Source organism: Etheostoma spectabile, unplaced genomic scaffold (assembly GCF_008692095.1).
Source record: "Etheostoma spectabile isolate EspeVRDwgs_2016 unplaced genomic scaffold, UIUC_Espe_1.0 scaffold00018911, whole genome shotgun sequence".
NCBI lineage: Eukaryota > Metazoa > Chordata > Actinopteri > Perciformes > Percidae > Etheostoma > Etheostoma spectabile.
In genome coordinates, this window is record NW_022604562.1 from 585 (window position 1) to 18,057 (window position 17,473).

General features: G+C 36.5%; 1 pseudogene; it reads left to right on the plus strand.

Moving 5' to 3' along the window:
* The first annotated feature begins 8,742 nt into the window (after positions 1-8,742).
* On the plus strand, positions 8,743-17,247 carry LOC116683271 (phosphoglucomutase-1-like; annotated as a pseudogene).
* The last annotated feature ends 226 nt before the right edge of the window (positions 17,248-17,473 follow it).

Below are 17,473 nucleotides of genomic sequence, written 5' to 3' on the forward strand. Positions count from 1 at the left end.
TTTTGAGTATTTGACACCAAAGTTTCCTACTTCTGTCGTTGGACGAAGAAAAATAACGAACTTCTATGACCTATAAAATGAAATTTTCTTCCATAATTCAGGCACTGACTGATCTACTTTGAGTACAGTAATCAGGTACTATAACACATGACAATCAGACATGTTTACTGTATAATTTTGGAGATATTTGACACCAAAGTCCCATATTCTGTCGTTAGACGATCAAAAGATATCAACTTCTATGACCTATTAAATTAATTTGCTCCATAATTCCAGGCACTGACTGATATATTTGAGTACAGGAAATCAGGTACTACAATCATACTGAAAATCAGACATTTTTACTGTATCATTTTGGAGATATTTGACACCAAAGTTTCATACTTCTGTCGTTGGACGAAAAACATAACGAATTCTATGACCTATGAAATTAATTTCTTCCATAATTCCAGGCACTGACTGATATATTTGAGTACAGTAAATCAGGTACTACAATCATACTGAAAATGAAACATTTGTACTGTATAATTTTGAGATTTTGACACCCAAGTTTCCTACTTCTGTCGTTGGACAAGAAAAAAACGAACTTCTATGACCTATAAAATGATTTTCTTCCATAATTCCCGGCACTGACTGTATAATTTGAGTACAGTAAATCAGTACTACAATCATACTGAAATGAACATTTTTACTGGATATTGTCTGAGATATTTGACACCAAAGTTTCATACTTCTGTCGTTGGACGAAAAAATATGAACTTCTATGACCTATAAAATTAATTTGTCCATAGTTCCAGGCTTGACTGATATATAAGTACAGTAATCAGTTACTAAAATCATACTGACAATCAGACATTTTTACTGTATAATTTTTGGAGATATTTGACACCAAATCCATATTCTGTCGTTAGACGATCAAAATATATGAACTCTCTATGAACTATAAAATTGCGTTGCTCCATAGTTCCAGGCACTGACTGATATCTTTGTACATGGCATCAGGTACTACAATCACACTGAAAATCAGACATTTTTACTGTATAATTATTGAGATATTTGACACCAAAGTTCTTACTTCTGTCGTGGACGAAAAAAAAATATGAACTTCATGACCTAGAATGAATTTCGGTCCATAATTCCAGGCACTGACTGATATTTAAGTACAGTAAATCAGGTACTACATCATACTGAAAATGAGCATTTTGACTGTATCATTTTGAGATATTTGACACCAAAGTTCTACTTCTGTCGTTGGACGAAGAAATAACGACTTCTGACCTATAAAATGAATTTCTTCCATAATTCCGGCACTGACTGTATCTTTGAGTACAGTAATCAGGTACTACAATCAACTGAAATAGACATTTTACTGGATATGTCTGAATATTTGACACCAAGTTTCATACTTCTGTCGTTGGACGGAAAAAAAGAATGAACTTCTATGACCTATAAAATAATTGTTCGCTAGTTCCAGGCATTGACTGATATATTTTAGTACAGTAAATCAGTTACTAAAATCATACTGACAATCAGACATTTTACTGTATCATTTTTGATATATGACACCAAAGTTCCTACTTCTGTCCTGTGACGACGAAGAAAATAACGAACTTCTATGTTACCTATAAAATGAATTTCTTGCATATTCCCGGCACTGACTGATATATTTGAGTACAGTAAATCAGGTACTATAATCATACTGAAAATGAGACATTTTTACTGGATAATGTCTGAGATATTTGACACCAAAGTTTCATACTTCTGTCGGTGGACGGAAAAAAATATGAACTTCTATGACCACTAAAAATTAATTTGTTCCATAGTTCCAGGCATTGACTGATATATTTAAGTACAGTAAATCAGTTACTAAAACTGCATCAACTGACATCAGACTTTTACTGTATATTTTGAATAGTTGACACCAAATTCCCATATTCTGTCGTTAGACGATCAAAAGATATGAACTTCTATGAACTATAAAATTGCGTTTGCTCCTAGTTCCAGGCACTGACTTATATCTTTGTACATGGCATCATGTACTACAATCACACTGAAACCAGACATTTGTACTGTATAATTTTGGAGATATTTGACACCAAAGTCCCATTCTGTCGTTAGACGATCAAAAGATATCAACTTCTATGACCTATTAAATTAATTGCTCCATAGTTCCAGGCACTGACTGATATATTTGAGTACAGGAAATCAGGTACTACAATCTTACTGAAAATCAGACATTTTTACTGTATAATTTTTGAGAGTTTTGCCTGCAAAGTCCAATACTTCTGTCGTTAGACGACAAAAAAATATGAAACTGTAGGAGCTCTAAAATGAATTGCTCCATAGTTCCAGGCTGGGACTGAAATAGTGAGTACAGGGCATCACTACCACAATCCTACTGAAAATGAAACATTTTTACTGTATAATTTGGAGATTTTTTGACAGCAAAGTCCCAGACTTCTGCTGTTGGACGAAAAAAGATATCACTTCCATGACCTCTAAAATGAATTTGCTCCATAGTTCCAGGCTGGGACTGACATAGTTCAGTACAGGGCATCACATGCCACAATCCTACTGAAAACCTTATATGTTTACTGTTAACTTTGAGATTTATGTATGCAAAATCCCATACTTCTGCTGTTTACAATCATAAATAGGAAAATGTCATGTCAAACACTAATATACAAAAGAATATTTAGCTCTGGTACTACACACTATCACATAATAACTAAGAAAAGGTCTCACCCACCTGAGGCTTTTAGTATTTTCAAAGTGAAATGTTTACGCTGCTGTGCCATCTCTCTCTTTGCTGTACCAACGTGCTATTTGGGAATTTTCGGAAAGGCCTCCATGACTGGCTTTGCCATCTAAACAATCACAATATGTCATGTAATTTTGATAAAATAATGTTGCAATTGTAAATTGATCATAAATTGTTAATCGAGATCATTCATTATTATTGTAATATCTTGTAATATTATTATTGAATTTGAATCCCTTGTTACATCGGAGTAACAGAGAAAGGCATGTCTTTTTGTTATCTTCGTTATTTATATCTGTGCTTTAAAATGAAGGTCGCCAAGTGAGTTATTTCAAAGATAATTTTTGGCTGAATTTGTTGTGTTTGAAAATACAAATAAAGTTCTGGAAATAATCTTCAGTTCCTGACATCAATGCACTTGTGACTTGTCACTGCATTGTTACAAAGTCCCTATGACACGCTAAATTGTAAGTTTGGCACACAGGATAAAAATATTTAAAACAATGTAAATAAAATTGTGTTTTAAAGAGCAGGAGTCTATTTTCATGTCAAGCATTACCATAGCAATGTCTGAACCATTTACATTTTTCAGACTGTGCTAAGATTAATCAGCACTCAGTGGTTGCAGGTTCCAACAACTATTTCACTCCATAACAAAATAAATTGCCAGTGCCAGTTCTTATTCTTATTTAGATTGTACAAGAGATCCAGCTGTTCTCTGTCATCAGGAAGTGATGGTACACTTTTGATGTGCCTGAAATGGTGGTGCCGAGAATATATGTTTAGTAAAAATGTGTTCCTATTCAATTATTTTGATGTCTTCATCTAAAGGTTAGAAGGATACATATGCAATAAAAGATACAAGTGATGGAAATTGATGCGTACCCCCATATACCAGACAAAGCTATTTTCTACAAATTTTTGGAAAATCACAACTTCAGAGATGTAATTTAATGAAATTCCTATATTTATGGAGCAGTGTTATGATTCTGTCAAATTGTATGTAGCCATTCATTTAAGCCACACAAATGTTTGTTCTATATTTAGTCAAAGATGTCCTATAGGCCTAAGGCGCAAATTCTTTTTAGAGCTCCACCAGTTTCATATTTTTGTCGTCTAACAGCAGAATTATGGGACTTTGCTTCCAAAAATCTCCAAAATTATACAGTAAATTTTTTTATTTTCAGTAGTATTGTAGTATGTGATGTCCTGTACTGAACTATGTCAGTCCTTGCCTGGAACTATGGAGCAAATTCATTTTAGAGGTCCTACAGATTTTTATTTTGATCGTCTAACGACAGAAGTATGGGACTTTGCAGTCAAAAATCTCAATAATTATACAGTAAAAATGTCTGATTTTCAGTATGATTGTAGTACATAATGCCATGTACAAAGATATATCAGTCAGTGCCTGGAATTATGGAACAAATTCATTTTATAGGTCATAGAAGTTCATATCTTTTGATCGTCTAACGACAGAAGTATGGGAATTTGCAGTCAAAAATCTCAAAATCATACAGTAAAAATGTCTGATTTTCAGTGTGATTGTAGTACATGATGCCATGTACAAAGATATATCAGTCAGTGCCTGGAACTATGGAGCAACGCAATTTTATAGTTCATAGAAGTTCATATCTTTTGATCGTCTAACGACAGAATATGGGAATTTGGTGTCAAACATCTCCAAAATTATACAGTAAAAATGTCTGATTGTCAGTATGATTTTAGTAACTGATTTACTGTACTTAAATATATCAGTCAATGCCTGGAACTATGGAACAAATTAATTTTATAGGTCATAGAAGTTCATATTTTTTCCGTCCAACGACAGAAGTATGAAACTTTGGTGTCAAATATCTCAGACATTATCCAGTAAAAATGTCTCATTTTCAGTATGATTGTAGTACCTGATTTACTGTACTCAAATATATCAGTCAGTGCCGGGAACTATGGAGCAAATTCATTTTATAGGTCATAGAAGTTCGTTATTTTTTTCGTCCAACGACAGAAGTATGAAACTTTGGTGTCAAATATCTCCAAAATTATACAGTAAAAATGTCTGATTGTCAGTGTGATTATAGTACCTGATTTACTGTACTCAAATATATCAGTCAGTGCCTGGAATTATGGAAGAAATTCATTTTATAGGTCATAGAAGTTCGTTATTTTCTTCGTCCAACGACAGAAGTAGGAAACTTTGGTGTCAAATATCTCAAAAATTATACAGTAAAAATGTCTCATTTTCAGTATGATTGTAGTACCTGATTTACTGTACTCAAATATATCAGTCAGTGCCTGGAACTATGGAGCAAATTAATTTTATAGGTCATAGAAGTTCATATCTTTTGATCGTCTAACGACAGAAGTATGTGACTTTGCAGTCAAATATCTTAAAAAATATACAGTACAAATGTCTCATTTTCAGTATGATTGTAGTACCTGATTTACTGTACTCAAATATATCAGTCAGTGCCTGGAATTATGGAAGAAATTCATTTCATAGGTAATAGAAGTTCGTTATTTTTTTCGTCCAACGACAGAAGTATGAAACTTTGGTGTCAAATATCTCCAAAATGATACAGTAAAAATGTCTCATTTTCAGTACGATTGTAGTACCTGATTTACTGTACTCAAATATATCAGTCAGTGCCTGGAATTATGGAAGAAATTCATTTTATAGGTCATAGAAGTTCGTTATTTTCTTCGTCCAACGACAGAAGTAGGAAACTTTGGTGTCAAATATCTCAAAAATGATACAGTAAAAATGTCTCATTTTCAGTATGATTGTAGTACCTGATTTACTGTACTCAAATATATCAGTCAGTGCCTGGAATTATGGAAGAAATTCATTTTATAGGTCATAGAAGTTCATATCTTTTGATCGTCTAACGACAGAAGTATGTGACTTTGCAGTCAAATATCTTAAAAATTATACAGTACAAATGTCTCATTTTCAGTATGATTGTAGTACCTGATTTACTGTACTCAAATATATCAGTCAGTGCCGGGAATTATGGAAGAAATTCATTTTATAGGTCATAGAAGTTCGTTATTTTCTTCGTCCAACGACAGAAGTAGGAAACTTTGGTGTCAAATATCTCAAAAACTATACAGTAAAAATGTCTCATTTTCAGTATGATTGTAGTACCTGATTTACTGTACTCAAATATATCAGTCAGTGCCTGGAATTATGGAAGAAATTCATTTTATAGGTCATAGAAGTTCGTTATGTTCTTCGTCCAACGACAGAAGTAGGAAACTTTGGTGTCAAATATCTCAAAAATTATACAGTACAAATGTCTCATTTTCAGTATGATTGTAGTACCTGATTTACTGTACTCAAATATATCAGTCAGTGCCTGGAATTATGGAAGAAATTCATTTTATAGGTCATAGAAGTTCGTTATTTTTTTCGTCCAACGACAGAAGTATGAAACTTTGGTGTCAAATATCTCCAAAATTATACAGTAAAAATGTCTCATTTTCAGTATGATTGTAGTACCTGATTTACTGTACTCAAATATATCAGTCAGTGCCGGGAACTATGGAGCAAATTCATTTATAGGTCATAGAAGTTCGTTAAGTAGGAAACTTTGGTGTCAAATATCTCAAAATGATACAGTAAAAATGTCTCATTTTCAGTATGATTGTAGTACCTGATTTACTGTACTCAAATATATCAGTAAGTGCCTGGAATTATGGAAGAAATTCATTTTATAGGTCATAGAAGTTCATATCTTTTGATCGTCCAACTACAGAAGTATGTGACTTTGCAGTCAAATATCTTAAAAATGATACAGTAAAAATGTCTCATTTTCAGTATGATTGTAGTACCTGATTTACTGTACTCAAATATATCAGTCAGTGCCAGGAACTATGGAGCAAATTAATTTTATAGGTCATAGAAGTTCGTTAATTTTTTTCGTCCAACGACAGAAGTATGAAACTTTGGTGTCAAATATCTCCAAAATTATACAGTAAAAATGTCTCATTTCAGTACGATTGTAGTACCTGATTTACTGTACTCAAATATATCAGTCAGTGCCTGGAATTATGAAGCAAATTCATTTTATAGGTCATAGAAGTTCATATTTGTTTTGTCCAACAGCAGAAGTATGTGAATTTGCTGTCAAAAATCTCAAAAACTATACAGTAAAAATGTCTGATTTTAGGTATGATTGTCGTAAGTGATGCCCTGTACTCATATGTGTCAGTCAATGCCTGGAACTATGGAGCAAATTAATTTCAGAACTACTACAGTTTTATATTGTTTTCGATTTAGCGTAGACATGAGGGACTTAGTAAAATCTAAAAATGTATAACAGTTAATTACTGAATTTTAAATATGGGTGTAGTTGCTCCTAAAATAAATAGTTGTTTAAAAATATTCATTATTAATGTATCAACAAAGAATAACTCCAACAACACATTTCTTTCAGTTTATTTTTATTTATTTTGTATAAGGGACAGAAACGGGTTACATATTTTTTACTTGTGGTGCATATAATCCATTAATCTTCTTTTAAATGTATTTAATATTCACACCTTATTTGAAAACCGGAAGTAGTCGCAGGGTGTATTGTTCGCTAGTCGAGCTGGGCCATTAGAATGCATTTACCATCACTGCTGGTAAAAGTGCGCACTACAAATTGAGTGTCGGCTGATTTGACCACGGATATCCGAGTGTCGGCTGGCTTGACCGCAGTAGCGAAGCAACGGTGTGTGACAAGTTGGGGAATGGTCTGTGAGAGCCGTGTGGAGACAATTCCAGAACACTTTTTTTTTCTGAATGTCAAGAACAGTACCTTTAAATGTAATGATCTGAAAATCCTTGATGGAACAGCTTACAACTCACTGACATCTGTAATGAGTAAGGCATCCTTAGTAAATATTGCTTCATCACTAGGGGCCATAAGGCAACAACTGCTAAACTGCTATAACACTCATCTTTACTACATACTCTATTTTGATATATTTGCTTGTTTTATTAATTTAATTAATAAAAGTGTGGGTATCCGTACCTGAAAAATAATGAAAAGCCTGATCAAACCTAACTGAACTCATAATGTCCTGTATGTTATTATAGACTATAGACTGATTTCTGTCCTGACATTGGTCAGGCACAGCATGGTCTTTCTATGTCAACAGAGATTTGGCCAGAGTAATGCAATCCTTGAACTAAACACACCAACTTGTTTCATGCCTAAGTCTTGTAAATGAATGACTAATGCATGTTCATGCTATTACTACGTACCGTTGCACTGGCAGGTTGTGATGCCACACTCTTTTGTACTATGGTGTTGAATCCCTAAATAAACTGTAGAGGGCAGTGTGGGTCTGTCTCATGCATATATCTCCTACTCTGATTTGATTGCACTGCATGTATAATTAGATATGACAAATTATGTTCTGTAAACAGACACTGTCTTAAAACCACATCTACAAACTCCGTACCTCTAATAGCTCTAATTGCTCCTCTCATTCTCTCTTCATACACTCATCTTAAAGAAAGGGAAAATATCCCCTCCTAAAATAGCGCTCAGTACTCTCTGCTAAGATATGTCATCTTTCTTCTACCTCTAGCACAGCTGCAGCCATTCACAGATGGACAAATAGCTCAGTTAACACCTACTCTCTCACACACACACACACACACACACACAACACACACACACACACACACACACAACACCACACACACACACACACAACACACACACACACACACACACACACACACACACACACTACTTCTTTGTGACTGGGCCTGCAGCCTTGACAGTGATCTCCTTGCACATGTGTGAAGCAGCGTCTTTAGTTACCCCTCCTACCTCTGCTCACACATTAGTTTGAAAGGTTATTTTGGGCTTCAGAAGTGCCACTGTAATCCAGTGCTTCCAGTAAAATAACAGGCGGAGTCAAGATTATACCCTCCCATTCTGCCCCTGTGTACGTTCCCCATGTCAAATGACAGGGGGGTTTCCCTCTGTACAATATTTTACTCTACTAGGCTCTCTACGCTGTTGCATCAGATTGGATTCTCTTTTTGAAACAATGGATAACAGTCCTCTGCAGGTGTTGACTGTCCCCACAGCTCCCTACCCGACCAGAGACCCGGCACCAGCGGCCTGAAGAAAAAGGTCTATGTATTCCAGTCTAGGAGGAACTACCTGCACAACTTTATCCAGAGTATCTTCTCCTCTATTGACTTACGTGACCGCCAGGGATCAACAATGGTGGTGGGGGGAGACGGTCGCTTTTTCAACCGAACAGCTATTGCGGTCATTGTGCAGATGGCAGCTGCCAACGGGGTCAGTGTCACTGTGTGTGTGCGTGCATGCGTGCGTGCGTGTGTGTGTGTGTGTGTGTGTGTGTCTGCTCATACGTGCGTGCTTGCGTAGTGCTTCAGTGAGTTGTTTTCGTGCATGTTGGGAAGTGTATGTTTGTGTCACCTATTATTGTAGCTGTACCAGCCTCATGTCTTACTAGAATTCTATTTGCAGCTTTTGACACATGGTGGTATTTAGAGGAAAATAAGTTCCCATATTGTAAAAAGTGAGTGCTATGTTAACTTTGTAGTGATTTTTTTCACAATAGCGATTAGTTAAAACTGTAATTTGCAGCCACGATTGATGCTATTATTAACTTAAAACATGATATAAATGGCCAGTATTTGTAAGTCATAATCAATGTAAGACAGAGAGAGAAGACAGTATAATGCAGTACAACAGTACTACAATTTACAACTCTGAGAAATGAAAGGACATCTTTGCTGTAACTGGAGCTCCTGCAGCTTCTGCAGCTCGTGGCTACTCTGGTGTCTTAAAAAATAACCGGTTTTGTTTTTTACTCTCTTGCCAGCACCAGTAATGGGCTCTCCATGGCCCTAGAGTTTAAATTGCATAACTTCTCAGATTCTGATGCTTTCTTCGTAGGATGGTGAAAGGGATTTATACTAACTATACTATAAATATACTTGCACATAATATAACGTGCGCTTTATGTGCCATATAAACTGTCGTCCATTAACTGAAAGTCTAGTCCCCATTACTTTGAGAAGGAAGCATGCACACACCAAACCTGATATTCAGCGTTAATCCCTCTCTCCCCCCTCAGATAAATTAAGATACACACTAATGCCAGACATCTTACACACACACACACACACACCTGTGTGACATTTTCTCAGGTGGGTCGTATGATCATTGGACACCACGGGATAATGTCCACACCAGCCATCTCCTGTGTAATCAGGAAACAAAGCCATCGGTGGCATCATCCTCACTGCCAGCCACAACCCTGGTGGACCTGATGGAGACTTTGGCATTAAGTTCAATACTGCAAATGGAGGTATGGTAATTTGAGAGGAGGAAGCATGCAGGGGCATTGGCCAAGTGAAAATTAGTGTTACGAGAGGCTGTATGAGTTCTCATTCAGATATGTGGCACAGACACAGTACTGATAAAGTTTAAGACTTTGTCTGCATGAACAAAATAAAATACCAATAAACATCCCTCAATATTATAACCAGTATCAGTGGCGGGCGGTAGCTGTGGTTCTATAATACAAATCCAATGTCAAATGTAATATTAGAGATTTTTTACTGCATCCAGGCCCAGCCACGGAGGCTGTCACAAACAAGATTTTTCAGATCAGCCGGACCATTGAGGAGTTTGCCATCTGCCCTGGAATGCAAGTGGATCTGACAACCCTGGGCAAACAGATGTTTGATCTGGAGAACAAGTTCAAACCCTTCACAGGTGAAGTGCAGCTTTAGTCTGTCATCTATCACCTCAAATTAAGAGAAGATTTTGATATATCTAAAGATTAAAAATATGTGTTTGTTTCTTGTTTGTGGGTGTATCCAGTGGAAATTGTAGACTCTGTGGAATCCTATGCTAACTTGTTGAGGAACATATTTGACTTTGCTGCTCTGAAGGAGATTCTATCTGGTGAAAACCACATCAAGATAAGACTAGATGCTATGCATGGAGGTGAGAGGATTTTTAACAAGAGCATGTAATCTCAAAAATAGATTCTCTGTTCTCTGAAAGCATGACAGAAAGATTATCATGTCAAAACATACACATTTTATCATTTCATGTCCCAGTGTCAAGTTTCTGTGTTTAGTTGGTTTCATGTTTTCTGTTTCCTGTTAAAGGTTCTCTGTTATCCCTTGTGTTGTCTTGTTGTACTTCCTGTTGTTATTACTTGTCCCCGCCCTAATGTGTCTCACCTTTGTGTAATCGTCTTCCCCATTCCCAGTGTCCATATACCCCCTTGTTTCACTTACCTGTTGCCAGATTGTTGTTTTACCTTGTGTGTGTCTCACTCTCCAGCGTAGTCCTAGTGTTAGTTTTCCAGTGTTATCTAGACCTTTTGCTTGTACTGTATACCGATGCCGTTTTCTGCCAAACTGCCAATTTTGTACAACACTAGTAATACGCGGTAAAACAACAACCTGGCAGCACATGTAAGTGAAACAACATAAAACAGGAAACAGAAAACATGAAACCAACCAAACACAGAAACATGACACAGCGACTAGACATGACACATTTAGCTCTTAAATATGTTTAAATATATTGGTTTGAATACAGTCCAAAAGTACAAGTAAAGTAAAAGTATGCATTCTGCAGAAATAAACACTTTAAGTGTCACTATATTATTGGATTGTTTTTACTAGTGTTATTGTAAGAATCATTGCACTATTGTATATATAAATATAAATGTAGTGTGATAAATGTGTAAAGTAGCATAAAGCGGGAATGTTCAAGTAAAGTAAAAGTGCCTCAAAAGTGTACTTAAATGCAATACTTGAGTTAATGTATTTAGTGGCTTTCCACCACTGACCACAGGGCAGAGTATTTTGATTCATGGAGTCCAGCGACTCACCGCGACACCAACATGATGCTCATGTTCTCTAAATGTTTGCTTAAGGTCAAATATTCTGTCATGTAATATCAAGTACACTAGCCGTCCATCAGTTCAGTACAGTACAAACTTGTCCCCTCAGTCACTACAACATATACGCAACAATGGCATGATTATATTTTTTAATATATAAATAGGTTTTAATGGATATATTCATTTAATTAATGTAAAAAATAAGTGTTTTTCTAGGCTTTGATATAACTTTATAAAGAGGTGGCATGGGGTTACAGGACTTGTTGAGGTTACTAAAGCTATTTAAAGCGTCCCTAAACACTGAAACTGAAACTAATTGGTGTCCACATCCCTCTCCCCACACTTTAACAGAAAGATACGAGTCACCTATTGTTATTTATAGGGTGTACATTTTGACAAGATATCACAATAGCTTCGACTTTTTTCCATTTCAATCACTCTCAAAACATAGATGCATTACTAAGTAACACGTTATACCTCATTTGTGGAGGTTTTGTTATCTTTGAACAAAGCTTGGCTAGCTGCTTTCCATCTGTATGCTAAGCTAAACTAACTGTCTGCTAGTGGTAGCTTCATATATACCGTTCAAATTTGAGAGTGGTATCGACCCTGGCATATAACTCTTGGCAAGAGAGCAAATAAGTGTATTTCCAAAAATTTGGAATTGTTGCTTTAACTGGAGCAACACAAGCTGAGGTTTTTTCGTTATTGCTTTTTTAGTAGGCCTCATTCTACTTCATACGACCCATATTTGACTTCGGTAGTTCATCATTGTCTTTATACCAGTCGTCCCTCATCACTGTCTCTGTCACCTCTGTGTGCGACCCAGTGGTAGGACCGTATGTGAGGAGAATCCTCTGTGAGGAGCTGGGCTGCCCTGCTAATTCTGCCGTCAACTGTGTCCCATTGGAGGACTTTGGGGGTCAACACCCAGATCCTAACCTCACCTATGCTGCAGATCTGGTTGACAGCATGAAAGAAGGACCTTATGATTTTGGTGCAGCATTCGATGCTGATGGGGTGTGTGTACTGTTGTTGATCTATTTCTTTAGATCTTCTCAAATAAAATACAACTTCTAATTTCTAACCTCTGTGTGTCGGCTTTCTAGGACCGTAACATGATCCTTGGTAAACACGGCTTCTTCGTCGGCCCACCTGACTCTGTGGCTGTGATTGCTGACAACATCTTCTGCATCCCATACTTCCAGCATACAGGGGTGAGAGGCTTCGCACGCAGCATGCCCAAGCGCAGCCTTAGACAGGTAAAAATACAGCCTAGCTTTCACATCAAAACCAATGAGACAGTGATTTCCCTAGTTGAAGCCATGTCAAACGTACAGTACTTTTAGTGCATATAGATTTGAATAAGTTGTACAATAATTGCACTTGACAGTAAAAAGTTGTTGTGTCAATGGTTAACTGTGATTTCTGAGAAAACTCTATCATTCTCTTGTATTTCCTGCAGAGTAGCCAAGGCAACAAAAATAGAGTTATATGAAACTCCCACTGGCTGGAAGTTCTTTGGGAACCTGATGGATGCAGGCAGACTGTCTCTGTGTGGAGAGGAAAGCTTTGGTACAGGTACTTAATCTCTCCAGCATCTTATTAGGTCCATAAGTGCTCCATTTCAATTGAAATGATGTGTGAATTCTCATCATTTCATTTCCTCTTTCAGGTGGAGACCATATTCGTGAGAAGGATGGGCTGTGGGCCGTGCTGGCATGGCTGTCCATCCTGGCCACTAAAAGGCAGAGTGTGGAGGACATTCTAAAGGACCACTGGCTAAAATATGGAAGAAACTACTTCACCAGGTGAGATGTGACCACCTCTGTTGTTTGTTTTTCTGTCTGTATTCAGAGGTGTACTGCATCATCCATCAAAAGCTAGCAAAAGCTACAGCAAAAGTTAAAAAAGAGAGAATCAAGTGTGAATCAGTGCTTGAATTATTTCTAAGTAGGAATGAAGTAGATTATTTATCTGAAATAGATAAGCTGGGCTGATGATTACAGTTTTTTACGATTGCTATGACAATTTTCTGGCAAAACGGTTAACTTTATGCTCAAAATCACACATTGTAAACTAAACTCCAACACTAATTTTCAAAATACAATAATACACTAAAACAATACACTATGTCTACCAAAACTCTGCAAACATCATGTAACTCTTTCAAAACACTAACAAATGTTTTCTCCCAACAGGAACATTTAGTCAGTCATATCCCAATGTCACAAAACACTAATATCAGGTGGAATTACAAAATCTGCCTTATTTTATATGTGTCAGGTCTGCCTTTGTACAATAGATAAGAAACTGTAGTTTCTCTTGAAGCCTCTCCCCATTTTTGTTATGTTGCTGCATTTTTTTCTTTTGCTGCAGAAATTCAATACAAAAACGAATTAACAACCTCAGAGTAGCTTTATAGAATGTGTCATTCCCAGATGCGAGTCAAGTGCAGATTTGAGTCGTGCATGTGTCACTTTGCAACGAGTGCAGATGTGAGTTGTGCATGCGTCACTTTGCGACAAACAGCATACAAGATGCAAACGAACGACTTCTGTAATGTCAATACAGTAAAAATGGACCAACTTAACGAACTTCGTTCACTGCTGGCTACAAGTTAACAATCGAACACAACAAAGATTGTCAGTTGAATAGCGTTTTGAGCTGATGTTAGCAATCAATCAATCATGGATGGCTTAGCTAAAACGTTTTTGAAATGATTTCCATCTTCTGTATTGTTTTTGAGAAAAGTTCTATTATTTTGCAGATTTCACGGTTTTGCGGTAAACCGTTTAAATCTGAGCATGTGTAACTCACATCTGCCCTCGACTTACATCAGGGAGTAACATGTACGGTTTATGAAAAAAGGAAACAAAGACAGAATTGTCCTGGTACTTGTCTTGCTCTCCCTCGTGCAGGAAGTTTTCTTACTTTCTTTGTGTTCATCTTTACTGTATTATTCCTTTCCACACAAACTCAGCCCAAATTGGTCCTCTTTACTGTATGTACTACTGTAACATATCAGAATCAGCTTTGGCCAGGTTTGCATTAACAAACAAAGAATGTGACTTTTGGTTACTGTAATCCTTGCTGTCAAAGGACAACACTCATTTACTGTAACATATAAAGGATACTGTAAAAACAGATGGGCATGCAATTGAAAGAACCTCAACAGCTGAGTGTGTTTCGTAGATGGGAATCAGCTGTGATTGATCTATTTACATAACTTCAATCAGCTGTTCCTCTCATTTACAGTAACAATGGAATAAAATGCAGGGGATATATTGTGGTTCAATTTACAATATGAACAGCTGTTCACTTATACTGTAGCCTATACATTAGGTTTAGAACATGATGTGATCTGTTCTGACATACAGTGTGAAAGCATTTGCAAATTTGTCAGTAAATTGCCATTGTTTTGGTCTTGGCTGAGCTTATTTATAAAAATTGTTCAAGCATTTCAAGTTTTGTGTTAACTGTATGCACTTTGTGTCAAAGCAACAATAAATGTGTTAATTGTATAGCCTACACAGACAGATGTTGTGCTAACTGTGTTAAGAGAAAGTTGTTAAAAGTATTGAAAAAATTGTCATAGCGATCGTAAAAATTGTAAGAGACGTGTTAGGAAGATACATACAGGACATGACTGACATCTAGTGGTACATATATCCAATTACGTATTCTTTCTAGCAATGCACTGGCAAGTGAATTACAGTAAAACGTAAAATGATGATGCCAAGGAATGACAAACCATCAAGGGTTTCCCTAAATGCTTAATCTACCTATGTTGACATCAGTACTCACTGTAACCACATCAGCTTCAGGCTAAAATATGTCTATTGAATAAAATAAGATAAAATAAATACACAACCATTTAGTTGTCCACTGTAATTGCTGACTTACAGTGGTTACAAATAATCGTAAAAACCCTTCATCAGCCAATTTTGGACTGTTTACATCACCTTAATTATAAAATAATATACTAACATAAAATGTACAACAATAAAGCACTTATTAGGTTAGATTCAACTTTATTGTCATTTCACATGTACAGGTACAAGGCAACAAAATGCAGTTTGGGTCTAACCAGAAGTGCAATGGCAGTAAGTGAAGGATGTTATTATGTTATTAATTCCTGATATTTTTGTCCAGATATGACTATGAGAACATAGACATAGATGCAGCCTGTGAGATGATGGAGGATTTGGAAATTCTGATTTCTGGAAAGTCCTTTGTGAAGCAGAGATTTGCTGTGGAGGACAAGATCTACCAAGTGGAAAAAGCAGACAACTTTGAGTACACAGACCCGGTCGACAGCACCATCTCCAGGAACCAGGTACACACTGAGCTGTGTTCCTTTGATACTAAAGTTTCAGGTCTTCAGATACTGGATGCAACCAGTGGTCACAATCAAGGTATCCAGGGTCTTCATGCATTGCAGCTTATTTTGTGCTAGCAAAGTCTGTACTGGGCTGTTTTCACTGCAGGGTCTGCGGATAATCTTCTCTGATGGTTCTCGAATCATCTACAGACTCAGTGGAACAGGTAGTGATGGGGCGACAGTTCGAATCTACATAGACAGCTATGAGAAGGAGCAAATCTTTGAAGACACGCAGGTAAAATATAGATTCTGAAGATTTCATAAAAATCAATTTGTCAAATAGCCCACAATATTGAAAAACAGTCTTGTTATTTGCATGAAAATATATTTTTGCACTAAATGAAGTGTGATAGTGTTTATAGTTGAGAAGAACAGGACAGGCATGACCTCACATATCAGGCCCTAATGTTTTTATTAAAATACTTAATCGGGACATATAATGAGATACTCACTTTTCAAGTGCTTCTGCACATACATTTAGTATCAGGAGTACCTACCAACCCACAAACTGTGACAGAAGACAAGAGTCATGTTTTTATGGGATGCCTAGATCAGAAAAACATTTGCTCCCCACCTGCTAGTACTGTATATATCCAGGGTGAATATACAGGTATATTCAGGTAGACAGTATGAGAAAAAGAATGTGTTTTTGAACATTAAAGCATGTAAACATGTTATAGTAGAAACTAAAAATACAAGTATCAACCTGAAAATGAGCATGGTATGTCTCCTTTAATGTATCAACCATAAATTGTAAGGACAAATATTTGAATTTGAACATTTGAGAATGAAATATATCTACGTTGCACAGTTTTAAACAGTATGCCTGGTTATAGTTCAATATTAATAAGGAATGCACCTGTGGCATCTGGCAGCCAGATGCTTCAGTCTCTGACCATGTCATCCTTGTGGATCAGGTGATGCTGGCACCCCTGGCAACCATTGCTCTGAAAATTTCCCAGCTCCATCACAGGACGGGTCGAAGTGGCCCATCAGTCATCACATGATTCCTCCCACATGTTCCCCCGTCATTGCTTAAGTAATCTCCTTTTTGTTTTTCTTTCCTGATTTTTGTACAAACTGAGCTCCAATTTCAACTGCAGCTGCACGACATGCAGTAGTTTGCCTCTCAGGCTAAAATATATTCAGTGATTTTATCTCTTCTACATTAAACTGCTTTTTATTTTTTGGGTCATGTGTGGCATGTGCGTCTTTTGCATAGCAGCAAACACCCGTGCCTTCTGGACTTGTCAATGTTTTTAAACTATGAAAGTTTTACTTTTGTTATCTGTAATTGTTCCAAATGTAATTTAAACCATTTAATCACTGGATCACTAAAGCAGCAGGGTTCAGCAGTCCTAGTAATCAAAACTATGCATTTCTGTCATAACACTGCATATTGTCACATTGGCTGTGCACGT